This window comes from Amblyomma mixtum, chromosome 5, assembly GCF_055824585.1.
Source record: "Amblyomma mixtum isolate Tamu chromosome 5, ASM5582458v1, whole genome shotgun sequence".
Classification (NCBI taxonomy): domain Eukaryota; kingdom Metazoa; phylum Arthropoda; class Arachnida; order Ixodida; family Ixodidae; genus Amblyomma; species Amblyomma mixtum.
The window spans coordinates 182,888,229-182,915,911 of NC_143016.1; the positions used below are offsets into that span (position 1 = coordinate 182,888,229).

The following is a 27,683-nucleotide window of genomic DNA, read 5'->3' on the forward strand; positions in this document are numbered from 1 at the left end:
TATAGTGTTTGAGATGGCAGAAAAAATGAAGGGGGAGCGAGTAAGGCCACTCGACGCACACACAAATTAGTGAGAATAAACAACGCATACATTGCAGTCACAATTGAAGTTCGCGCACTTCAATAGGGTTCGCACTATATTACGCATGTCCGCTCAGATCGCTCGCGCACCACACGCTCTGCGCTTAGCAGGTGTCGCTAGTGTCCACTACTTCTCCAGGTGTTTCACTAATGATTCGCTCTGCGCACACGCTCAAGTCACACATTTTGCACCTGCAGTCTTCTCCCGTTCTTGTTGGCTTTTATTCAAGTATTGATATGTTAGAGATGAGCAAAAAAGGACAGTCGACGCACACACAAATTAGTGAAAATGAACAACGGATATATTGCAGTTAGAATTCAAGTTCGCGCACTTTAATAGGGTTCGCACTGTCGTGGCACGTCCGCTCAGATCGCACGCGCACTACACACTCTCGCAGCGCTTCCTGCCGCCGACGCTCATGACGCGCCGCACTCGCCAAAAAACCAACATCGCAAACATAAACGGCGTCCTGACGGCTCCGGGAAGAAATGGAAGAGGATAGGCAGGCGATGCGGTATGCACTCCGGACCGACCAGCGCACCCAGCCAGATTCACGTCAGCGCCACTCGAGGAGACGACTGCCGCCGTCTGAACGGGAGTAGGCGCCGATGACAAATTGCGTCGTACGATCGCTTACAATAGAGAAGGGGGAGCAGATAATAGGTAAAGCCAAGAACGAGTTTTTGGTTCACAATCCCGCCTTCGGTGTTTTCTTTGCGAGAAGACTGGGCACAACGCGTGGGATTGTCGGACGTATCCGAAGCAATCGTATTGCACCTGATGCCTGATGATGCGCAGTCATGCAGAGCTAAGAGACCAGGAGACCGTGAGGCGTCCGCATGTTGCATGACACCTTGGTATTCACGTCCCGATAACCGTGCAGAGGTAACGCGCATACAGGGCCAGTTGGGATATATGGTCTGCCCTTCCACCCCTGTGGAGGCTCCTATGCCCGTGGGGCACGGCGAGGTGTTTGGCCAGTCTGGTTTAGTATTACGGGATACAGGCAGCAACAGCATTGTTGTGCGTGAGTCCCTCGTACCGTCAGCTGCACTTACAGGGAAAAAGGCTACGTTATTCTCGGCCAGTGGAGCCAGTGTAGAAGTCTCGGAAGCGGAGGTGGTGATTTCTTCACCGTACTTTTCGGGCGAGGCCATCGCGCCGTGCTTGTGTACACCCCTGTACGACATCATAATAGGTGATGTCGCTGGCGCTAAAGCTCCATTCTTGGTCGACCCTCCAGTTACAACTGATAAGGCAGCTTCACCTGCCATGACGGGTGTGAAGTTCGCTGAACTTCCCAATGTGTCATCCAGCCTCCAGCACAGTGCATGGAGCGAGACTTTGAAATGTGCACCTGTCGCCGGTTGAAGGGTTACCGAATTTATGGAACCGCGGACGCACTAGGGAGACGCGGTGGCTGCTCTATTGTTGCTGGCGGAATCATCGCCAGAACGCTCGTTCTGTCGCCGTCTTGCCTCCCCACCACAGACACTTTCTAGCGCGCAGCTTTCTACGGTGCCGTGTTTGAATGTGTGCATTCGTCGTGTTTGTGGCCAGTGTGTGTTTTTTTAACCTTCTCGCGTCCCTGCGGATTGCTGTGAGGACGCAGGTGTACGGTGGACGATCGGTACGTGATGCGGCGCCGATGGGTCTATGGTCTATGAGCGTCCAATACTCAGAAGAGGCCCATAGTTAAGCTGCAGTTGCCACTAGACGCTGGACCTCTCAGCGACAGCTTTACTGTTTTTATAAGAAACCTTCAGTGATTCTTCCCGTGGGATACGTGTGTCCCGTATGCACGTGCGCGGAGAGTGAAACGAAGACGAAGGCAGAGGTTCGGAACGCAGCGAGGTCAGTCCCGTTTGTATGCGTGCTCGGAACCTCCCTTTTCCCAAGTATTTGATTAGCTAACATCCTTTCTCCAGTCTTTTCTTGGCTGACGGAAACGTTATTGTCCTTTCCGTAAGCATCGATTCATGAGAGGTGTCGCCTGTTCTATTATTGGTTGCTCTCCCCGCCAAGGGCGGAGACAGAAGGCTTAAAACGGAACGCTCTCGGTTAAGTGGAGCTGATTCCGTGTTATCAAAGGTTCAGTCATAGTGTAAATACTTTCCTCCTTGCTTGTTTCTCCTTGTTTATTCATGTGTTAATAAACAGTAACCTTCTTGTCCCGCCGTCGAGTAACGCCATTGTTTGCTGACCGAACCATCAATCAATCAAGAAACCTGATTTCATCATCATCAAATGTTTCCTCACAACGCCTCGTGAAGGACAAACTCAACTGGTGCAGTCGTGACAGGATCGCAACGTCTTTCTACTCGAGGTTTTGCACGGAAGGTGAGGAGAACAAGTCGGTGGACAAGCTACAGAGTAGCTCGTCCTAAAGGAGGAAACGCGAAGCTGCGTCGCGAAACAGACGTCGAGGCGCTTCAAGAACGCAGGTCGAGTTCGACAGGACGCTGGAAGCTCAAGTCAGCGAGAAGCTGAAGGAGCCGGGCGAAGATAAGCCGTCGAGTGTTCGAGGCAGCAAGCTGCTGAAAGAAACCAGGCGTCCACATCGAAAGGTTCAGAGCAAGAACCACGCGACCAAGCGAAGCGAGTTCCAAGGTAGTGAGCTGCTGTGGGACGCACCCGTGAGCGTCTACCTTCCCGGGAGCCCGCTGTCATCACGCCGAGTGCGACAGCAGTGCTGTCGACAGAGCATCGAGAGAGGTAGGACATCTTTCTGCTTTCTCCGAATTCACCATGTCGGTGTAGCGTTCACGTACTAGAAACGACAGCACGGAAAACGGAGATGGCTGCCTTACGGTATGATCGGGAGGGAATGATGCGACGTTTGGAGATTGAGGAGGCAGAAAACCTGCTTCAAATGGAGAACTTGAAAATTTTTATTGAGCTCGAATATACAAAGCTTGCATAGATGCAGTTGAAATAGAACCATGGAGCCAAAACTAATAGCGAGATGCAATTTGCGACAGTTCAATGTTTTGACTGCATGAAATTTGGGCATTTCATAATTGACTATCCGAATTTAAAGCGAGAACAGGAAGTTCCTGTGGTTGGGAGAGACGTGTGCAAAATAGCAGATCATGTGGCGATGCCTAACGAGCTATGTTCCCAATCGGAGATGACTGTTGAGAAGGCCAGTCAACCAGATATGAGGGATGACCCGGCATGCGGCTACTTGCATACCGAAGGTCATAGTACTGGAGCCCGTGTGGATTCGGAGACCGAAGTAACTCTAACAGGAGGAACGATGCATTCATTTTCTAGGGGTGAGTGCTCGGATGAAACAAAGCAGGAATGTGGCGCTCTTCAGGTAGCAGACGCTGGTCTAACGTGCGGGCCGATATCAGCAGCTGTGGAGGCTGTAACGGTTAGTTAGCAGGTCCTAACACTAGGCGCCGTACCAGAGAGATGGCTGACGGCATAGGGGCGTCAGTCACGTCTGTGACGCTTCTGCGGTCAGAGCATGCAGAGATACAGCAGGCCCAGGAGGCACCTGCTCGGGAACAGGAGTTCACCATCCAGCCAGAGCAGATTGGCGCTCACGCAGAGGCAGCAGTAACACTACAGAAAAGGGAAAGCCTAGACCTGATAGCGGGAGCCCACTTTGCAGGCGCAGGTAAGCTAGTTGCCAAGGACGACGTGGTTGGCCAATCGGTGCTGACACTGTACGCAGTGACAGCAGATCAAGCTCAAGGTGGAGGGAGGTTGGTAGCACTTGAGGCGCACTCGCTGATAGAATAGCCAGAAAGGGAGCAGCTGCCTGAAACTCCACGTGAGGTAGCTGATGACAGGCGTAACCCTAATGTGAAGTTAAAAAGGGCGATCGCAAACACGATAGCAGTAGCAATCCTCGTAGCGTGCGGACAGTCAATGAGCTCTAGCAGTCTTGAGGAAAGCGATAAGGTCGATCCGATAGGGGCGGCTGCCTTTGCAACCGGCGTTGTTTTGAATAATTTGTAATTTTGATCCAATCTTCTGGACAAAGTGCAAAAGAAACATGTTTTGTTTCGAGACGTAGGCGGCTAGAAGTAATCTTCGTCAGTTTTTGATGAACCGATCTGACATGGTTGGTTCTGGAATGTGCAGATTGGTTTCCGACCTCGTGTGTGCGGGTTGAAACAACCGCTGTGTGCGCGCATGTGTGCTTGTTGGCGGACTGATTGGAAAGCTGGCGTACATGTGCGTGTGTAGTTTTGTTGTCGGACACCGTGGTTGAACCTTAATGTCCCACTGACAACAACTGCCTGTGTGACAATCTTGGTTGGGAGGTGTGAAGTCGCTGAACTTTCCGACGTGTCATCCAGCCTCCAGTACAGTGCACGGAGCAAGACTTTGACATGTGCGCCTGTCCCCGGTCGAAGGATTATCCAATTCATGGAACCGCGGACGCACGACGGAGACGCGGTGGCTGCTCTATTGTTGCTGGCGGCATCGTCGCCAGACCGCTCGTTCTGTCTCCGTCTTGCCTCCCCACCACAGGTACTTTCCAGCGCGCAGCTTTCTACAGTGCAGTGTTTGAATGAATGCAGTCGTCGGTGTTTGCGCCCAGTAGATGTTTTTTTAACCTTCTCGTGTCCCTGCAGATTACCGTGAGGACGCAGGTGTACGGTGGACGATCGGTACGCGATGCGGCGCCGATGGGTCTATGAGCGTTCGATACTCAATAGAGGCCCATAGTTAAGCTGTAGTGGCCACTGGACGCTGGACCCCTCAGCGACAGCTTTCCTTTTTTTATAAGGAACCTTTAGTGATTGTTCCTGTGGCATACGTGTGTCCCGTATGCACGTGCGCGGAGAGAGAAACGAAGAGGAAGGCAGAGGTTCGGAACGCAGCGAGGTCAGTGCCGTTTGTATGCGCGCTCGGAACCTCTCCTTTCCCAAGTATTTGATTAGCTAACATCCTTTCCCCAGTCTTTGATTTGCTGACGGAAACTTTATTGTCCTTTCCTTAAGCATCGATTGGTGGGAGGTGTTTCCTGTTTCATTATTGGTTGCTGTCGCCGCCAAGGGTGGAGACAGAAGGCTTAAAACGGAATGCTTTCGGTTAAGTGGAGCTGATTTCGTGTAATCAACGGTTCAGTCATGTTCTAAATACATTTCTCCTTGCTTGTTTCTTCTTGTTTATTCGTGTGTTAATAAATAGTAACCTTCTTGTCCCGCCGTCGAGTAATGTGATTGTTTGCGAGTCCGTACCATCAATACATCAATAAACGCGATTTCATCATCATCAAATGTTTCCTCACATCGCCACGTGAAGGGGAAACTCAACTACGCTTTCAGTCGATGTTCCTTCCCTTACGGTGGCGGTGGAGGTTTCAGAGAGTACCAAAATCCCAACTCATAACGCACTCCACTTGCCACGGCCAGAGTTTCGCCTCAAGCAGGAACAAGACCCGAACTTAGAGTTGTATCGCAGGAAGTTGGGGCAAACATTTCCTGGCGAGGGACAGACCGCCCATAGCTTTCATACAGATGACAGTGTTCTTTTCCGAACATACCAAGTGTGTCCCGGCCAAGTCGTTGATCAAGCGGTGGTACCGAAGAGCTTACGCTGCGTTTGGCGCATGATGACCTTAGTCGCCTATGTGCCATAAAACACACAACACAACACAAGTGCTTATGCACACAAGTCCTCATGTTGGCGCATGAGCGTGCATTCTCCGGTCGTCAAGGTATAAGGAAGACGATAGGTAGGTTGCTCACTGAGTTTTCTTGGCCTGGGGTAAAGGCTGACATCAATACATATGTCAGGTCATGTGATACGTGCCAACGGACTGCGCCGAAGGGAAGGGTGAGCAATGTTCCGCTAGGACGGATACCTCTCATTTCTACACCGTTTGAGCGAGTGGCGGTCGCCATTATTGGGCCTTTATCCCCAACCTCATCTAAAGGGAACAGATATATACTCACGTTAGCGGAATTTGCGACCAGATATCCTGATGCGGTTGCTCTACCTGCCATTGACTCCGCCATTGTGGCAGAAGGCCTGCTGTAGATGTTCTCGCGCTTGGGATTCACGCAAGAGATTTTTACGATCAGGCTTCGTGCTTCGCATCTACATTGATGAGAGAAGTAAATGATGTGTTAGCTATTAAGCATTTAAGGTCCACACCCTATCACCTTATGACCTATGGGCTGGTGGAATGCTTTAATGGAACCTTGAAAACCATGTTACGGAAGTTGAGCGAGGAACATCCCAAAGCGTAGACCGTTACCTAGCTCCTCTCCTCTTTGCCTATAGGGAGGTCCGACAAGCTAGCCTGGGATTTTCTCCTTTCAAATTGATTTACAGCCGTCAGGTCCGGAGACCGGTAGCGATTTTGAAAGTGCTTCGGACCGCGTTTAAAATCGATGACTCCGTCTGAACGTCATATGCCTATCTGCTTGGCTTAAGGGATCGGCTAAAAAAAACACTACAGCTTGCCCACCAACCTTTAGGCAATGCAATGCGGTCACAAAAGCTCTACTACGATAGGCGTACCTCAAAAGAGCAGTTGAAAAGAGGAGACCGGGCCCCAATTTAACTCCCTACCTCTCAAAAGGAACTTCTTATGCATTGGAAAGGGCCGTTCGTAGTCACCCTCAACAAGAACGACTGCTATTATTGGGTGGATGTTGGCTCTGGAAAGAAGCTCTTTCATATCAATATGTTAAAACGCTTTGAAGAGCACCAGCCCGCAGCTACCCTCCAGGCATCTTCCTTCGTGGTCGTAGAAGCAATCGAGTCGGTCTACCATCCTTCACTGCTAGTCCAGAGGCTAGCATTGCGGCTGTCAAGCGAGCCGAGAGATTAAGGACCCAACAGATCACAGATCTTGACACCTTGTTAGTGTCCGATGGCGATATTTTTTCCGACATGTCTGGCCGTACAAATCTGCTGAAGTGTCAGTTGAAGCTAACCAGCAGTACACCCATTAACATCGCACAGAACCCTTTACCCTTTGCACTGCGAGACATTGTCGAGAAGGCAGTCGATGACATGTTGAAGTTAGAAGTAATCGATCGCTGTCATTCACCCTAAAACTCTCCATTGGTTCTGGTCAAGAAACCTGACCAAATGCACCAGACCTGCATAGATTTTTGTCGAATTAACAGCGTCCTGGTAGGTGATGCCGAGAGTATCCCGAGAACTGATGTCATGTTTACAGAGCTTGACGCAAAATGCTATTTCTTGAAGTTGGATCTTACTAAGGGTTACTAGCAGGTTCCTCTGTATGACGTGTCCAAACCGATCACTGATTTTTCCACGCAGTCTGGCCACAATCAGTTCCGGTACATGCTTTTCAGAATTAAGACTGCGTCCGCGATTTTCACCCGCCTCATAAGGGCGCTTCTGTCAGGTTTGCCCAATGTTATGCACCATACAGATGATGTGTTAGTCGCCGCTGCAACATGCGAGCAGCATATTGCCACGTATCATTGTAGTGTTTGTTCGTTCACGCTGAAGGCTGCAGGAAAGGGCTGTTATCATTTTTGTTTGTGACGCGAGAAGCGACCAGTCTAATCTCGATTGATCGCAGCCATGAAAGGCTGCATCTAGGTTTTTCCAGATTACTGTAGATGATCTTGTCCTGCTATCTGGAAGTTTCTTTGCCGGCTTTAAATTGAGCGATGCCGCGAGCGGCGGGCATTCGTAGTTCGACGACCGACGAGCACGTTTGTTGCTTACGCCGGCGCACGCGCCTCTTTGAACAAGCATGCATGGACGCTCTGTCAATGAGCGAGGCTGAGTTCTTGCGCAAATGGTCGACATACTTTATCGTCCTGCGCGGCGGTCGAGTATCGGCATTTTTACTGCATTACTGACATGCTCAGTGCTGCGTCACTGCGCATGTGCTTGAATGATCAGAGAATTAAGTTCATCTGTTTTGTTGTATTTTCTATGCTATGACAGATAAAATAAACTTCTCTTTCTACGCCGCCGCCGAGTGATTCAGTTATTTTGCGGGCGCAAGTCAGCCCAAATAAAGAGCTTCGTTTCCAAGACTGGCTGGTGTCTTCCTGACCGCTGGACTGCCGTCACTACAACGTGACATCTGGTGGAGGTGCTGGGTAGCCTTCCAGGTACCGGACAACCCCTGCAGGTCGTGACGCCAGCCCTTTGAGTTATTCGCCGAAAGACGTGACTCCAGTCTACCACGCAGCCTCTGGAGCCTCCAGCCATGACTTACGCCGCAGCAGTGCGCCGTCCTGTACCTCGATGACGAGACCCAAGCCCCTATCGCACTTAGCCAGCTGCGCTGGAGCGCCGCCCTCTCGCCCCAACTCGCCCGTCCTACGAGCGTCGTACACGGCCGAGGAAATGCGTCGAGTGGAGAACACCCGACCAGCGCCGCCCACAATGCTTCCAGTAGAAGCCGGTCACATTCTCCGGTACTGCCCAGGCAGGAGAATGGGCATCCGAGGGTTCCCTTACGACGCCCCACGACCCCAACCCGGCCAGCGACCAGCCGAAATCGAGGATTTTTTGCGTCGCGAAGGATACTCATCGCCGAGCCGCCTATCGCGTTCTCCGTCGCCATCGTCACCGCGCTAAGTATCTCCTAGCCGGGGCTACGCCGTGCGTGGGCGCTTCCCCAGCCCCCGAAGGTTAAACTGAATAAAGCAGCCTCTGGAGGTGAGGTTGCTTCTGAGCGCAAGAACTAAGATCTTCCATCGACGAAAACAGAAGACCATGCCCCCTACGACGACGACGAACCCTACGACGACGACGCACCCTACGACAACGACGAACCCTACGACAACGACGACCCCTACGACAACGACGACCCCTACGACAACGACGACTCCTACGAAGACGACGACTCCTACGAAGACGACGACTCCTACGAAGACGACAACTCCTACGAATACGACGACTCCTACGAAGACGACGACCCCTACGAAGACGACGATCATTACGACGACGACGATCATTACGACGACGACGATCATTACGACGACGACGATCATTACGACGACGACGATCATTACGACGACGACGACAAATACGACGACAACACCGACGACAACACCGACGACAACACCGACGACAACACCGACGACAACACCGACGACAACACCGACGACAACACCGACGACGACGACGACGACGACGACACGGCCAGACTTGAAGCTTTTACCGCTGCCCTTACACCTTATTAGGAACGCTAAAGGACTCTAAGTTCTCATAGCATTCTCCGTGTTTAATTTCAATTTAAAGCATCGAGACGATGCTTCTTTGGAAGGGGGGTAATGCCACGTATCATTGTAGTGTTTGTTCGTTCACGCTGAAGGCTGCAGGAAAGGGCTGTTATCATTTTTGTTTGTGACGCGAGAAGCGACCAGTCTAATCTCGATTGATCGCAGCCATGAAAGGCTGCATCTAGGTTTTTCCAGATTACTGTAGATGATCTTGTCCTGCTATCTGGAAGTTTATTTGCCGGCTTTAAATTGAGCGATGCCGCGAGCGGCGGGCATTCGTAGTTCGACGACCGACGAGCACGTTTGTTGCTTACGCCGCCGCCGAGTGATTCAGTTATTTTGCGGGCGCAAGTCAGCCCAAATAAAGAGCTTCGTTTCCAAGACTGGCTGGTGTCTTCCTGACCGCTGGACTGCCGTCACTACAACGTGACAATATAAACACCCTCCGTCTCTTGTTTGAGCATATCAGAGGAGCGAGCCTCCCTGCGAAACCCCAGAAGTGCGAACTCGCGAATAACCGTGTGATCTTGGGACATGTGTTAGGCGAAGGCAGGATTCGGCCAGTAGATTCAATTGTGCACACACCCCAAAACCGCAAACGAAGAAGCAGGTTAGGTCATTCCTCGGCTTAGCCGGCTATTACCGGGACTTAATCCCTCATTATGCCGCGAAGGCCCAGCCCTTGGTGGAACTCACCCGCAAAGCAGAAATGAACCATGTGCGTTGGACTCCGGAGCGTGAAGGGGCCTTCGAAGAGCTTAAGTAGTCCTAGCCTAGGAACCAGACGTCCGGGCGCCTGATCTGGCCAAGGAGTTTGTCCTATGTATGGATGCCCCTGGTACGGGCCTGGGGGCAGTTCTCTTGCAGGAACACGATAGTGTTCTCCACCCTGTCTCGCATGCCAGCAGTCTGTTGCTACCAGTAGAGCCACGGTATTCTGCCGTAGAGCGGGAATGTTTAGCGCTTCTTACAGGGTAGCCATATTTCACATTTTCTATATGGCCCAACCATCACCATTCAAACTTATCATCAACCGCTTCAGTATTTGACGCAGGCCAAGCACTTGAATATCCGAGTGCTAAGATGGAGTCTCTTGCTACAAGAATATTCCTTTCGTGTGGAGCACATTAATGGTTCCCCAAATGTCGGAGCCCACTATTTAACGAGAGCATGAGCCCACACCTGCTCTTGTTGACATTGTTTCTGTTCGCTCACGTTTGTCTTTCAGTTTCCGCTACCTACATTTTATGCGTGCCGTGGTTCCTCGCCCCTCCACGGGCGCATTATGTTGACTCTTCATGTACTATCTGTGTTGTGTCTGCGAATGTCTGTGTACGCTTTCAACACCGACAACCGCCGTATTGCGTGAGGTGTGTAATGTGCGCGCTGTGCTGTGATTTTCTGTGGTGCGATCGTCGAACACGACTGGGGTCGCTCTCCTGGACTTGAGTTCTTTCCCTTGGAAAAAACTTCCGACGATGGGGCCTTCTGTAAGGAGATAGCGACACCCAGCGTCAGTTGTGGGGAGCCGAAGACGACAAAGCACGGATACGGTGTGCAGGGGATTCTAGAGAGAGAAGAAGCAAGAGGGCAACAGAAGGTGCCTCAGCCGGACTGCGTCTTCTCGGAGTGCCTGTCTATCTGCTTTGGTTCCTGGTGGTGTCGGGCGGTTCTATTTGGTGAGGCTGTTCCACGGTCGGGGGTTTTTTGGTCAGGATTCAGGGTAGCACTGTAGATTTCAGCAATGTGAGGCTGCTTTTGCGCTGGCTGTAGGCATGGCTTTCGCCTCCCCGGGTGGGGGCTCGGAAGCCTGGTTCGCCAGCCTGGCGGTCAAAAACTTGCCTCTGATTTCATTTGGGAGGAATGGTGTCGATGCAATTCTAGGCGGCGCTTGTACCGTTAGGTGATGGAGTACTAAAAATGAAGAATTCCAAAGCAATTCAGCACGAACTGAAAAGTCTCTCGAATCACTTCTCGGCATCTCTGAAGTGCGACCTTTCGGGAGGGGTGGTATTCTTTGCAAGTCGGCAAACATTGAATGTGTGTCGGCTCTGCTCCGACGTCGTACTTTTACTGCTGTTCCGGTTAAAGCCTTCATTACGGAACAGCTTGCGTGCACCAAAGGCATTGGCCGTGGAGTGAACCCATCATTCTGCCCAAGAAATTCTGGAGGAATTCCAGGATGCAGGAGCAGGGATTATTTCCGTATACCGCTGCTCGCGCGACGTCGCAGGAGTGCGTGTTGCTACAGAGTCAGTAATTACAACTTTTGCTGGTCGCACCTGCCCATCATAGCTGAAAATATGGCCTATTGTATATCGCGTGGACCCATTGCAACCTCGTCCCCTGCAATGCGCTAACTATTGGCGTTTTGGACATATTCGTAAAGCCTGTAATTCAGCGACTAGATGCCGGGTGTGTAGTGAAGGTCACTCTTCCGACAGCTGCACTGCTGGTCAACCAATCTGTTTAGTGTGCAGTAACGCCCACAGCGATGATGATATCACTTGCGAAAAATGGTCACAGGAGCGGAGTTTATTGGAAGTGAGCAAAATAAATGTTCCCTAATAGATGCTCATGCGCTCCTTACTACAGAAATCACTCTTACCCCAGCCATGTGCGTTCTTCTGCTCCAGACCTTGAAGCCACACTGTCTGCCAAGACTGTGTCAAGCGTCGAAAAAGCACTGTCAGTTGTGGTAGAGCGTATCTTCAGCAGCTTTACTCAGGCTTTGTCTGAGATTGCTGCGAGTCAGGCAGTTTGTCACCACCCACCTGTAATGCCGCCAGTGGCAACTTCACTTCAAGCCTGTGCTAAAAGTTCAATTGGACCATCATCTTCCAATATACCGAGTCCCGTGCCACCTCTCGATAGTGTCTCAGTTAGTCTTCCTCGCAGCAGTGTCTGTACTACTGATGTGGAAATGAGCTGCCCTACACAGAAGCGTCATGCTTCCACCTCTCCCTCTAAGTCCTCCGTAGCCCAGTTCAAGACTAATAAGGGGCCTGCTAAAGTCTCCTCAAAGTCTGATATGCTAAAAGAGGCTGTTTCAGCCTCTATTCTCGACTAGTTATCATGGCTGGTGTATAGGTCCTACAATACAATTGCCGATCTCTTGCTTCTCTGACAGATTTAAAACTTATTTTATCTTCCCATAATCCAGATAGAGTGCTGTTACGAGAAACTTGGCTCTCCTCTATAAAATCATATTCATTAAATAGGTTTCGTGTTTTTCGAGCGGATCCCATACATGGTAGGGGCGGTGGGTTAGTGACCCTGATTTCTTCAAAACTGTGTCACCACGCTTCAATTAATTAAAAGGTTATGCTTCCTGACGGCAAGCTCTTAGCTGTTGATTTTACTTTACAACACTGTGCTCCTGTCAGAGTTGCTAACGTATATTATCCAGCAGGAGTAAATAAACAGAACAGACCACCTGGACAGCTTGCTTGCCATCTCTAATAGGGTCATTATTGCTGGAGACTAATTCCCATCAGGTTGTCTGGGATACCTACACTGACTCTCATGGTTAGATGTTATGGGCATGGATGTCGGCAAATAATGTATGCTGCTGCAATTCTCGGGCCATAACCTCCGTACGTCGAACTACGCATTCAGTTCTCGATTTGTCCTTGGCAGCAGGTGGGGTAGGCATAGGGGCATGGTCCACAGTTGAGAGTGGTACGTCTAGTGACCAATTGCCAATTATTTTCACCATCTTGGTGCGCCCACTCTATGATCACGGTTGTGTCCGAAAGTTAGTTAATCTTGCAGCCTACAAATCATCGTTGCGCGCCTCCCTTACATCTGATGTTTGTTCCAACGGAACCGACAGGGATCAGCGAGTGTTTCATTCTGTTTTGAAGCCTACGGAGAGTTGACAGTTCATTGTTCGGTCTGCTGTTAGTAATAAATCACCACCCCTGTGGTGGAACGCTGCGTATGAGACAGCCTTCCGCCGTAGGAAAGCAGCATGCAAGAGCCTTACGCTTAACCAGAGCTCTGCTAATTGGATCAACTATAAATTTTTCTCGGCCTCATTTAAAAGAACAATACCAAAGACAAAAGATGACTACAATCAAAACTTGAATACATATTTGTCAGACCCAAAGAATAGGAAGGCTTTGTGCCGTTTTATGGAACGGAATGTCCACTCCTCAGCCATGCAGTTAACAAGCTCGGCTATGTTGTCTCCACATGACGCGAAAGATGAGTTACAGCGAATAGCACAAGGGCTCGCATTACGCTTTCAGGATCAGCGAAGAGTACCCCTGTTCGACCCCTTTCCTGATTCAGACTATGTAGTGGTTGACAAATCAGAACTACTAACTGTAGTTTCTTCGATGCATTCTTCGGCTCCGGGTTCGGACGGTGTTACGGTCGGTATGTATAAAATCTTAGCTCAAGAGTTCACTCAGGACCTCCTAGATCTGGTCAACACTTCATTGGAAGCTGCATGGCTGCCGCACTCCTGGAAGATGGCGAAATTAGTATTACTCTTAAAAGACTGAAAGAAAGGATTCCATCTTGATAACATTCGGCCGATAGCTCTAACATCCAATTTGGTTAAGCTCTTGGAAAGAATTGTGCACAGCCGCCTATCAAAGCATGTTTCACAAATCAACGCATTGTGTCCAGCCCAGACTGGCTTTCTTCGCGGATGCTCAATATGGTCTGCCCATGTAGATTTTGAGAGCAGAATCCGCCTTGCTATGCGAAAGAGCGAAGTATCAGGGTAGGTGACGCTCGACATTGCTAAATCATACGACAGTGTTGAACATTCCATCCTTCTCATGAAATTGTCATTACTACACCCGCCGTACTACGTTTATGCGTGGATCCGTGAATTTTTAGCACGACGGCAGCTTTTTTTGCACTGACGGCTCCTTCACTTCAGACACCTATGCCCAGACCAGAGTTGTGCCACAAGGTTCTGTGCTTTCTCCACTTCTTTTCAATATTCTTATGTGCGACATTCCCATCCACCCTGACGTTACAGCTTATGTTTATGCAGACGACATAGCCTTCTTTGCCTCGGGAACAGACATCCATGCCCAGTATCGTTCTCCTCAGGCTTACCTCAATGCACTAGAGGTTTGGCTTAATGGCATTATGCTGGTGTTAAATGTGCATAAAAGCAGTGTGTTAATTTTCCAGTCCAACGTGCCTTTATATAAATCTTTACACTATCGCACGGACAACATACCGCAGGTGGATTCCTTGCGGTATCTAGGCGTTATTTATGATGCTAGTATAGACTGGCGGCCCCACATCAAGAATAACGTTGAGAAAGGAGAGCGTGCACTCGGTCGGCTACTTCGAATAAGCAATAGGAAATGTGACATGCGCCGGGGCACGCTCCTACTGCTTTACAAAGCCTATGTCAGACCCATTTTGGAATTAGGCTGCGTACTCTTTTCTGGATCCGCCAAATACAAGCTTCGTCCGTTGATGCTGTTAGAAAGGCGCGCACTGCGCCTCTGCCTTGGTCTCCCTCAGTCAGTTTCCACCGCAGTTCTGTACCTGGAGGCTCGTATTCCCGACCTTAACTCTCGTTTTCAGCTATTAACAGTTAGGACTTTTTTGTGGGCATTTGTGTCTGCTTCTGATGTGGCTACAACAATTTTTGTTTCCTACCCGGCTGTCTTTTTTAGTCATCATTGGCCAAGGTTCCACCTCCCTCAAGTCGTTTTTACGCCTCCCTCAAGTCGTTTTTATCCAAAACCTTTTATCGATCATTGGTGTAGATCTCAGTTTTGTGCCCAGAGTAGGTTCTGCAACGTCTCTTGTGGAGGTTGCTTTTGATTATATTTTCCTAATTCAAATATCTGCCGTCCAGGGCACTAACTAGTCTCCTCTCAGACCGCCGCCGCGGTGGCTCAGTGGCTATGGTGCTCGGCTGCTGGCCCGAAAGACGCGGGTTTGATCCCGGCCGCGGCGGCTGAATTTCTTTGGAGGAGAAATTCGAGGCCCGTGTACTGTGCGATGTCAGTGCACGTTAAAGAACCCCAGGTGGTCGAAATTTCCGGAGCCCTCCACTACGGCGTCTCTCATAGCCTTAGTCGCTTTGGGACGTTAAACCCCATAAACCAACCAACCAACCATCCTCTCAGACCACCTTGACACTTTCCCCCACAACAGTGTGATTGCTACAGATGCGTCCGCGGCTGACCAGAAGGCAGCGGTTGGCATCTTTCCCTTCCGAGTCCCGGATTACACTCTCATATTTCTAGCGGAGTTTATGGCTCTTGGGCTGGCTGCTTTAAATATTCCCCCCAATGACTTCCAGGTGATATTCCTCTCAGATTGCCTCTCTGTTTTGTTGGCGCTGGAGTCCAAACGAGACGATCTCTTGTGCCGCTCATTACAGTATTTCATTCCTGGATGGGTGAAAGAGGTGCGCTTCGTTTGGATCTCAGGTCACTGCGGTATTTTTCTCAACGATGCAGCAGACTTCATAGCAAAATCAGCTCTCAATGAATCGGTCGCTTGTAGCGTCCCTAATCTTATCATTTTCGGAACCTCTCGCTTGCAGCGCTTGCAGTATCTTACCACTCTGTGCAACGATCCCTTGCTCTCTACCGTTGACTACCAACATCTCACGTACCCATGGAAGGTTCGCGCGTGTAAATCTCGGCAGAGTGAGGTAGCGATGACGCTCGTGCGGTGCAGAATCGCTCGCTTAAATCTTTACTTATGCAGATGCGGGTTCACTCCCTCAAACCTTTGCGCGACTTGTGGAGAGGTGGAAATATTGGAGCATTTCCTACTCCACTGCCGGAGGTTTGCACATCAGAGAAGGACGTATTTATAAATTCCTCTAACTCGAATGGAACTCACTTTGTCGGTTTGCTTCTTCTCTCTTTCGGTGCTAGCACTATAGGTTTGGCATTGCATCAATTATGCGCTTTCCTCCACAATAACATAATTGCTACAGAAGGTTCCCCTGCTAACGGTATCCAAAATTTCCGCATTGTAAAAGCATTCATCAATTTTTCTTGTATTCAATTCTCTAATCTTTACGCCCATTTATTTTTCCAATTCATTTTTAAGCATGAAATGCTTTTAGCTCCCGTTGTCGGCAGTAGGGTGACGTCACGCCGAGACCGAGAGCCAACATCCGGGCCTTGAATTCCACTCATCCGGGCACTGAAACGAGAACATCCGGGCACCGTACGAGATTTAACGAGATTTAACGAGACACTCTAAGCCCTCCTACAGGACCGGCATACAAGCGCCGCTAGCTTCGCGCCGAACGGGTGGTGGCGTTCCTCCCTTCCTGTACGGTGCGGTTCGGGTGTCCACCGAGATGATAGAGAATTACTGCGCCGTTTCCTTTCCGCAAAAAGCGTTGCGTTCAAAGGGCAAGCCATCGCGCCGAACAGGTGGTGGCGTTCCTCCCTTCCTTTACGGTGCGGTTCGGGTGTCCACCGAGATGACAGAGAATTACTGGGCCATTTCCTTTCGGTTGACACCCAACTGCACGGGAACGCGGACGTGCTCTGCATGGGCTCCGTGAATCGTCAGTGTTCTTGACCGGAAAACCCCAGTTTAATGCAAAGTGTTTATTGGATGTGTTCCGTGAACTTACGAGGACCATCTGGACACCAATTTTATCTCTGTGAGTAGAATATTTTTCCACTTACGGGACATTGAAATCTTGAGGCGGCGAGAGCCACGCTACACCTAACGCCGACGTAGCGTCGGCCGTGGCCGAAGCAGGAGACGCATGGGCTTCGCTGGCCCTACCGGGGCTGAGCAGCCTCGACGGCGGTATGGCATCAGCATCGACTGCGGCACACATTACGGCCCCGGTTATTGAAAATAACCCGGGTACGGAACAGCCCCAAGCCATGGAGCTTGCAAGCACCAACAACGCTGGAGCTACGAGGGGACCGCAAGAAGAACCAAGAGTCTACCCAGTCAACGAGACCCCGTGGCGAGTGATGAAGGAATTAGTGGAGCGCAGAGCCCAGAAGGATAGGAAAGCTACCGGTCAGGCAAGTACACCTTCGGAGGCAAACAAGACTCCAGTGAGAACGAGCGAGCCACAGCAGCAGAAACCTGGGACGCCGGGACTGAACGCCATGGTCCCGAACGCGCCACCGGCGTCCGCTGCAAACAACCAACTGAAGACACTCCCTGGTAACAGGCGAGATTTCGTACAGCTCCCGAAAGGAGGATACAAAATCGTATTCCGACCGAAGAGCCACAACCTAAGAGTGGGAGATTTCAAGCCCAGCGATTACATACAAGCCCTGGTGAAGGAATGCAACCTGGTATACATCGGCGACATGCTTGTCGCGGTGAAAGCCATCTCAAACATAATAATAGTCCGGACGCCAGATGGTGCGAAGGCAGAAGCTCTGCAAAAGACAAGGAAGTTGTGCCTCGGAGACAAACAATTCGAGTTCAATGCCTACTGCTCCACGGCGGAGGGAACTATCCGGGGTGTGGTGCATGGAGTGATGGCCGGCACCACGCAAGAGATCCTAATGAACCACATCCAAGTAGCAACGCCGGGAATTCGTGCAGTCTACGCAAGAATGCTCGGGAAGTCAGAGTCAGCGCTCATCGCGTTCGACGGACCGAGGTTGCCCAAGACAGTCGCAGTGATGGGAGGACTTTACAGAGTTTACCCTTACCGACCTACGAAGCAGGTGTGCTTGAGATGCCACCTGCAGGGGCACCGATCAGACGTCTCTCCGGAACCAGAACCCATTCCGCAGTGTCCTAGATGCAAACGTGCCAACGTCGACGGACACGAGTGTGGGGAGCCCAGGTGTGAGTGGTGCGGCGAAGCTCACGCCACGGGCGATATAGGATGTAAGAGACGTCTCAAGCGGAGAGGCCAGCAGAACCAGCAAGGCAAGAAACAAGAAAGCAGTTGCCACGGTGGTCACAGGCCGCGGTGGTTCGACAGCGAGGAAGCCGAAACGAAAGGAAAGAAGGGATCCTCGAGATCTGCGTCTCGGAACAGGCGCGGCGGCAGCAGAAGCCGAACGCCGTTCTTCAAAGAGGGAGACTTTCCGGGGCTAGCAGACGCAAGAAGCACCGACCACGATGGCGACAACGCCTGGGTTCGAGGGAACGCTCACGGCGCTTCCGCATCTAAACAGTAGACCAAGCAGTCCAAGAAGGTGAGTCAGTCTAGGAGCGAGTCTCCAGTCTATCCCACTGCTCTAGACTATTCGATACAGGCTAGATTCGAAGATCTAGAAAAAACAAACAGGGAACTTAGAGAGGAAAATGAACGACTAAAAAGGAGGCTCTCGTTTATAGAACAGCGACAACAAAGAGAAGAAAATGATACAAACCGAGGAAAAGTACACGGAGTACAATCGCCCACGACGAAAACAAGCACGCAAGGGCCAGCAGCCGTACAACCGCAAGTAAGGGAAGAAATAGATGCTACTATACCACTGCACCAAATACAGGAGCAACAGAAAACAGTCTTGGCGACGCTGGAACAAATCATGAGCAGACTGAACGCAACCGATCAGAGATTGGCAGAACTGTTCAGGAGACAAAACAAGAGAGCACCGGAACAGGTCGACCTAAACGAAAGCGCGAAGATCTTCGCGGCGCAGCAGTAGTGTCACATCATGGCTAACGCAGAAGAAAAATTTACAATATGGTAATGGAACTGTAGAGGATTTCGAAAAAAAACCTATTTCAACATACATGTAATGCAGCATAAACACCCTCCCACTGTAATAGCGCTGCAAGAAACTAACACTTCGCCGAAGATAGTCGGCTACGACACCATAGCAGATGAAAGATTTAAAAAAGTGGCCATTTTATGTCAGAAGGGGGTCACTACGCACAAGCACACGACACCAGAAGAAGATATAGAACACCTTTAGAACACCTTTTAATAGAGGTAATACCTAAGAAGCGCGGGGAGAAGAGCCTATTCGTACTTAACATATATTCACCACCTCGCAAGAAGAGACATGACTTCAGAGAAATCTTTAGAGCGGTGATCGGCCTGGTAAAACAAAACCACCTTGTGATTGTAGCAGATTTCAATGCTCCGCACTAAGAGTGGGGCTACAAGATGAATACAAAGAAAGGAAAAACCATCCTAGATGGAGTGGACACGCACGGGCTGGAAGTCGTTACTGATAGCAGATACCCTACTAGGGTCGGAAACAGCGTTTCAAGAGACACTAGCCCTGATTTGACCATCATAGGAAATATCCTAGACTACGAATGGTCTAACACCGGGGAGCAGTTCGGAAGTGACCACTACGTAATTCAAACACAAATTAAACTTACAAGGTTCAGCACAATCCAGAGAAAGACAAAAATCACAGATTGGAAAAAATTCCGTGAACAGTTGGAGAATGAAGCCGGAAGAACTGCGATAACGGACATCGAAAAGTGGACCAAACGACTACGGGAGGTCCACAGAGACAATACTACAGAACTAGAGGTCACCGATGAATTTCCGCGTGCGGATAAACGATTGCTACATCTTTGGGAGGCTCGTAGGGGACTGACGAAAAGATGGAAGAAACAAAAACATAACAGGAAATTGAGACTCAGAATAGCTCAGATCAATAAGGAGATAGAAGACCACACTGCAAACTTACTTAGAGATAATTGGCACCAAATTTGCAATGAACTAAACGGCAACTTGGGTAGCGCTAAAACATGGGCGCTGCTCAGGCACCTCATAGACCCGACAAAATCGAAAAGAGAAAACAGCAAAACGATAGAACGTATCACGCACAATTTTCAGGGAACGGAGGCCCAGATTACAGATTTTCTTTGGTCCAGGTACGTCGGAAGCACGCAAGTGCCACCCTGCACCATGGTATATTCAGGGACAAGGAACTCGAAGCTGGATGAACCGATAAAAGACTACGAGGTATACGCGGCTGCCAGGTCATTCACAAGGAACACAACACCGGGAAAAGATCAAGTAACAAATGCAATGATCAGAAACCTCAGTGATGACCAAATCGAAAGCCTGACTGGACTAATCAACGAGCACTGGGAAAGGGGCACGGTCCCGGCGGAGTGGAAACACGCTGAGATTATCGTGATACCTAAACCAGGGAAAACACCCAGTTTGGAGAACCTTAGGCCCATTTCACTAACTTCATGCCTCGGTAAACTATACGAGAAAGTGGTCAAGACTAGACTGAGCATTTACATGGAGGACAACGGTCTGTTTCCGGATACCATGTTCGGGTTCAGAACGGGGCTCTCCACGCAAGACGTGATGCTCCAGTTAAGAGACACGGTACTAAAACAAATATCGGGCACTCGAGAAGGCGTAATCTTGGCCGTAGACCTCAAGGGGGCCTTCGACAACATCGGCCACAATGCCATTCTCACAGAACTCTCGGCAACAAACTGTGGGGAAAGGATCTTCGCATACGTAAAGGCCTTCCTGTCTAACAGAACAGCAACGATCGGCATCAACAACATTAGGTCAGAAAAGAAGACGACGCCAAACAGAGGGACGCCACAAGGATCCATCATCTCACCTTTGCTCTTTAACATAGCAATGATTGGATTAACTAGGAGACTGAAAAACATCAAAGATGTAGAACATTCAGTTTATGCGGACGACATCACAGTGTGGACGACAAAAGGATCGACGGGAAACAAGCAAGAAATACTGCAAAGAGCGGCGGATGAGATCGGTCAATTTGCTTTATTTAGCGGGATGCAGTGCTCCCCAGAAAAATCAGAATTTATTAGACTTCACAAAAATAAAGAGGACAGGGGAACGATATAATTAGAGATACATGGACAACCCGTAAGAAGGACAAATAAGCTTCGCATCTTGGGAATGTGGCTGCAGGAGAAAGGCAAACGGGACCATACCATCCAGCTCTTGGAACACTCCACGAAACAGATATGCAGGATGTTAAGCCGGATTACGAACAAGAGAAAAGGGGTGAAGGAGCGAGATGCGTTACGGATCACTTCTGCGCTCATCATACCGAGGATGACGTACGCGCTTCCGTACCTACAACCTAACAAAGGGGAAAAGAACAAAATGTAAACATGCATCAGAAGGGCGTATAAGCAAGCCTTAGGCGTCATGACCTGCGCCTCGACAGAGAAGCTGATGAACATGGGGGTGTACGGCACCTATGAGGAGCACAGCGAAACCATGCTCAGATTTCAAATGGAAATACTTAAAAGAACAGCCGCTGGCCGCGCACTACTGATCAAGCTAGGATACCCGGCAGAAGACGAGGGCGAAGACAAGACAGACATTGACAGCCAAATTAGGAGCACTTTCTTGGTTAAACCAGTGCCCAGAAACATGGACCCGAAGAACCACGAAGGAAGACGGGCGGCGAGATCATTGGAGTTGGACAGGTTCCTAAAGAAGAAAGAGATGGTTCTGTATGTTGACGCGTCCAAGTACAGAACGAACGAAAACGCTAGGGCGGTAGCAGTAGTGAACGCCAATGGGAATATAGTTACTGGTGCATCAGTGCGCACAAGGACAACACAAGCAGCGGAAGAGATCGTCATAGCTCTAGCCCTGACTGAAGCCAATCGGCAGGGACTGAGTTACTGGATAGCCACGGATTCTCAGGCTACAGCAAGGGCGTACAGAGATGGAAGGATCGGCCGAAAAGCCGCGAGTATCCTCTTCGAACAAAAACAACACAGACATGGATCAAACAACACAAACATTCAACAAACCATCATTTCGGTCCCTGACACTGGGGTTGAGGGAAATCTCATGGCAGACACCGTTGTCCGAGGGTTCACGAACCGGAGGGCGGGTTTGCCGGTGGAACCCTTCAGCACGCCAGAATCTTACGGGGAGGCAATGAAGGCGTTGTTGGGAGCGCGCAAGAAGTACTCGGCTCCGGCGGATATCCTCGACAGAGAGCAGGCCACCACGCTCAGACGACTACAAACAGACACCTACCCAAGCAGAGCCATGTATCACAAAATGTGGCCGAACAGATACGCGAAAGAGTGCGTGTGCTGTGGGGGCTACGCCACAACGTACCACGCCACCTGGGGCTGCGAAAAAAGCCCTTTACTACCAAAGGTAAATAGCCCTAGTCTAGAGCAGTGGGAGGCCCTCCTGGCTGACTCCGACCCGAGCACTCAGCTTATGCTGGTGACGAGGGCCAAGGCAGCGGCGGAGGCCAACGTTATCCTGGACTAGGGAAGACCGACCACTGTAGCTCCACATCTATCTATCCCCATCCCCCTACTCCCTAACTCTTCCTTTTGAAAAAATAAATAAATAAATAAATGTTTTTACTACTACTACTATTTCCTTTCCTCAAAAAGCGTCGCGTTCGAAGGGCATCGCGCCGAACGGGTGGTGGCGTTCCGTGGACTGCCTGGCAGCGCTACAACACGCTGTCGCGTTCAACTCCTAAAAGCGAAGCTTAAGCGTAATTAATTAGCAGTTAATTAGTATTTTGACATTAATCAGAAATTAGTCACCAATTAGTAATTTGTCATTACTTCGTCATCAATTATGTGTGACGTAATCCAGTGTTGACGTCACCAGTGTCACATAGGCAAAGTGGTGCGGAAAACGCTTTCGCCTCTACGCACTTTAGACAGTTTCGAACGCGCTGCATATACATTCTTGTCAGGGCTGCGTCTCGTGATGTCCGCGTACGCTTCTTGATCGTTCTGCATTTCATGCTTACCCTACTCTCGGTTACGGGGGAGGCACAGATTCTTTTTTTTCATTTTTTAATCTCTACTTCCCTCTAATTCCTCTGAATTCTTTCCCAAAGTTAAATCATTATTTTGCCAACCAAAGTTAATCTATCAGCTTGGCACCAATTTAACTTCTTTGGGCTCTCCTCACTGAACCCTGGCCAATCCACCGTCGTTGCTATGTGCCATGCCACCAAGGCAACAATAGAGAGTTTTAGTATAGCGTTAGCGTGATAGCGGACCTAAGGGAAATTACGTTAGCGTGCCGCAAGCAACTTATCCCCACAGACAGTTTTAGTATAGCGTTTTGAAAACGCTAAACGCCATCTGCTTGACATGGATGCCAACGCTCCTTCTAAAATGGTCGACATTGCCGCTAACTTGCCAAAGTATAATATTTACGAGTTTTTAAACTAATTATTAGTGCAGCGTTCATTTTCGTCTGCAAAATGACCCCAAAATTGAAATAAAATGAAATAAAAACGTAAAACAGTGGCGCCATCTAGTAAAGGCAATGTTAACTACAAGCCGTTGGAGCAAGAATATTTTCCGTCACGTGACGTATAATGTTCAAAAAAGGTTTGTAAATTTAACATAAACTCACTTTACATAATTTAAGTCTATAAAACAGCGCGAAAAAGCTTCAAATCTATTTTTGTCTCGTTCCGGACGTTTGTGCTAGGTTTCGTCCTCGTTTTGGGCAGTTGCAGTCGGTAGCATTGGAGCTTGAGGTTCCATTAGGCTTGCGCGCTCCAGAATCGAGAGCGTATCTCAAAAACTGGGCTGAATTGCAGCTTAAACTTTATCGTCGAAGCAAGGTAAGTCATAACGAAAAGCAAAAACACCAGTAGTTGCCGGTAAACGTGCCGACCGGAATCGCAAGAGCTGCTGAATCGGCTGAAGCGGGCGGCTGTCGCTTGAAAGGACGCCGCCATGTTTCCACGCTAAGGGCGCAAAAGCCGCAACTGCCGCAAGGCTAAATTCTGAAAATTGCGTGCGTACGCTAATGCTATTTCCCCGTTAGCGTTCTGCGCATGCGCACTGTGGACCCGCTATTCCGCTATGCACGGAATTACGCAAAGCCCGCAATACTAAAACTCTCTAATAACAACAGCAGCAGCGGGTGGAAAGGACGAAGGAGAGGAGAGCTGGGACGCGGTCGGCAACGGACGCGTACAGCCGGCCAAATCTTTAGCTGCCGTGCGCGACGGCCGCTTTTTCTGTGCTCCTGCGCTTTGGGATGAAGCAGAGTTCTGGAAAGCTCAATATTAAGCACGGGCTTAGTGAGCCTGTGCTTAAATTTCATATTTTCGAAAGTTTGCTCCGTAATAAGCTATAGGAGCCCAGAAAACGCGGCCGTCACGCACGCCAGCTAAAGATTTGGCCGGCTGTACGTGGTTCCTGGCGCCCGAGTTTCCAGGCTTGAGCCTCCGCCGGGTACGTCCGAGCTCCCAGACCCGGACACCAGACCGCTGTCGACAGCCTGGAACAAGCAGACTTCGCGGCCGCTGTTTCCGGCGTGCCGTACTCGTTCCGGAAGCGTTCGAACGTGGCCCGCCTCCAGCACAGCCGCCATGAAATTTGCCCTGGGCTCCCGCAGACGTCACGGGCTTACGCAGCGCCGACGACGCCCGCCATGTCCATCGTCTTCTGCTCCAACTCTCATCGCGGGTAGGAACAGAACTCTGCTGACTGCTCCGACTCCTTGCCTCAACTTCTCGTTCGGCGAACCAGCCGGCGAAGCACACCCCCAGACGCTAGCACTAGAGCGGAACTTTCTTTTCTCTTGTAGAGTTTATCGGGTTTCCTTCGGGTGTGTTTTATTTCTTCTTTCGTGTGTATTAGTGAGCCTTTCCTTTAGAGCTTAAATTATTTTTTTTTCCAGACCGCCTGGTATATTAAGCACGAAATGCTTTTAGCTCCCGTTGTCGGCAGTGTGGTGACGTCACGCCGAGACCGAGAGCCAACATCTGGGCACTGAATTCCACTCATCCGGGCACCGTACGAGATTTAACGAGATTTAATGAGACTCTCTAAGCCCTACTACCGGACCGGCATACAAGCGCCGGTAGCTTCGCGCCGAACGGGTCGTGGCGTTCCTCCCTTCCTGTACGGTGCGGTTCGGGTGTCCACCGAGATGACGGAATTACTGCTCCATTTCCTTTCCTTAAAAAGCGCTGCGTTCAAAGAGCAAGGCATCGCTCCGTACGGGTGGTGGCGTTCCTCCCTTCCTTTACGGTGCGGTTCGGGTGTCCACCGAGATGGCAGAGAATTACTGCGCCATTTCCTTTCCTCAAAATCTCAAAAAGCCTTGCGTTCAAATGGGAAGGCATCGCGCCGAACGGGTGGTGGCGTTCTTCCTTTCCTGTACGGTGCGGTTCGGGTGTCCACCAAGATGACAGAGAATTACTGCGTAATTTCCTTTCCTCAAAAAGCGTCGCGTTCAAAGGGCAAGGCATCGCGCCGAACGGGTGGTGGCGTTCCGTGGACTGCCTGGTAGCGCTACAACACACAGTCGCGCTCCTCTCCTAAAGGCGAAGCTTAAGCGTCATTAATAAGCAGGTAATTAGTATTTAGTCATTAATCAGTAATTAGTCACTAATTACTAATTTGTCATTACTTCGTCATTAGTTATGTGTGACGTAATCCAGTGGTGACATCACCAGTGTCACATAGGCAAAGTGGTACAAATAACCGAGGAATGAAAACAACGATTACAAAGATGAAAGGCAAACAGAAACCGGATACAGCTGACGAGGCAGAGCGGAAGATATTCCCCAGACACACACAGGAAACGATTGCGTCCACATGGACCAGTGCACAGTATGTGTGGTGTGTTGAACACTAGACCCATTTCAAGATTTTCATTAGTACCATCTAAAACCAATGTGTTATGCCCGTAAACATTTCATGCTTACTCTACTCTCGGTTACGGGAGAGGCAGAGATTTTTTCTCTCACGTTCCCGTGGAAGGTAGAGACGTTCCCTGCAATCTTTTACCTCCTTACACAAGTCTTTGCAATCTAGACACCTGAGGAGCCTGTAGCCACATCAGAAAAGGTGTCTGTTGGGACACATACGAGGGGGTACCCAAAAGAAACCGGACTTATTTTTGTTTGAACTTATTTGTTCACATTTTCAGCACAGACCTTCAATATCCTTCAAAGTACTCTCCACTTACAATGATACGTTTGTCGAATCTTTCATTTTATTTTTCAAAACATTGTTTAAATTCATCTTTCATTCACCTCAGCAACATCAACGAAATGCTTTCCGTTCACCTGTTTTTTCATTCTACGAAACAAAGAAAGTAGCACGGGGCAAGGTGGGGTGAGTATGATGGTTGAGGAACAGAGGTCATGCCATTTTTGGTCTGAATTTGTCGTAGAGACAGGGCTGTGTGAGCAGGGGCATTGCCATGGTGGAAAAACCAGTCACCCGTCTGCCAGAAATCTGGCCGCTTCCACCGAACACTGTTGCCCAATCTTTTCAAAACATACGAGCAGAAAGCTTGGCTAACTGTCTGACCCTGAGGAAAAAAATCTGTATGGACGACTCCTCTCACATCGAAAAAAAAATCAGCATTGTTTTGAGGTTTGATTTCACCTGACGAGCTTTCTTGAGACGAGGTGAATTTTAAGTTTTCCATTGGCATGACTGTTGCTTTGATTCAGGATTTAATTCAGGAATACTTGAGTTGTCCCCATAGCATCGTCCTTGAACGTCTTTCTGAATATTTCAAGAGTTTCCGTTCCACTTTTTTCGAGAAAAAATCAGAATTTCACCGGCGCACCCTGTTCACGAAAATCAGCCATTGCAAAAACGACACTCACACAAAACAGTCGTCACTCTAAAACTCTGCCTAAATTAGTCTGACCTCCTTCAGCAACGGCACTCGGCTTACTGACTCTGAAATGTTCGTTCTATGCACTCCTAGCGGCAAAACGCGGTACCACAGAAGCTGTGCCGATTCAAAAAATTATTCAGGTTTCTTTTGGGTACCCCCTCGTACAGCTGTCTGTGATATAGATGCACCAGGTAGTGTTGCTGGTCTTGAGGCTATGTCAAGAACTGCCAGGAGGCTGTCGTTTACTGACTCAAACAAGCGTTGTAGAAGCACTAGTTAAGACTACAAACCCAAAAGTTATTGCCCGCATCGCCAAAATAAAAATATTCTGTATTGCCAGTACAAAAGCCTCCATCTCTCCCAAATTCCACTACAAGGGCCGGAAGCGCAGGCCTGGCCTCCTATACTGAGAGGACTGAGGGGCTTAGCACTGAGCAGGAGAAGGAGCGCTAGAAGCCAAGGCGGCTTCTCCTTCTGTGTCTAGTGCCGCTAAAAGCAGCACTGCAGTAGACAAAGGAAGCATTTTCAAAGGCATGGCTCACGCAGTCCTACTCTTGGATCTAGGGCAAGTGTTGCAAGGGCTCCCAAACCACCTCTTGCCAGAGTGGCTCCTGTATCAAAGCCTCGGACATCCAAGAGGAACACAAGAGCGTCAGATGAGCCCAGGAGGGACAAGTTGACCCCTTTAGACAGCAAGAAGATCCGTAGTGAGAACGACCCTGCATGCCTTGTGGCTGCTCCTAGCTACCTTAGTATTGCTAATTACTGGAGCATAGAACATGCTTTGTCAGCTCATATCACATCTACACTACTTTCGCATGAGTGACTACTTTACTTGCAGTGTTAAGAAGTAAAAAACTCTAGTTCAGGAATAAAATGTCTGCATGCGG

The 27,683-nt window shown here is 49.7% G+C and overlaps 1 long non-coding RNA gene and 1 pseudogene across 1 annotated transcript in view; one reads left to right on the top strand and one right to left on the bottom strand.

Annotated features, from left to right (window-relative positions):
- The window catches only part of LOC149345012 (uncharacterized), a 100,064-nt gene that overhangs the window by 50,588 nt on the left and 21,793 nt on the right, over positions 1-27,683 (bottom strand). The gene's annotated exons all lie outside the window — the stretch shown is intronic.
- LOC149345014 (uncharacterized) lies at positions 3,502-27,619 on the top strand (annotated as a pseudogene).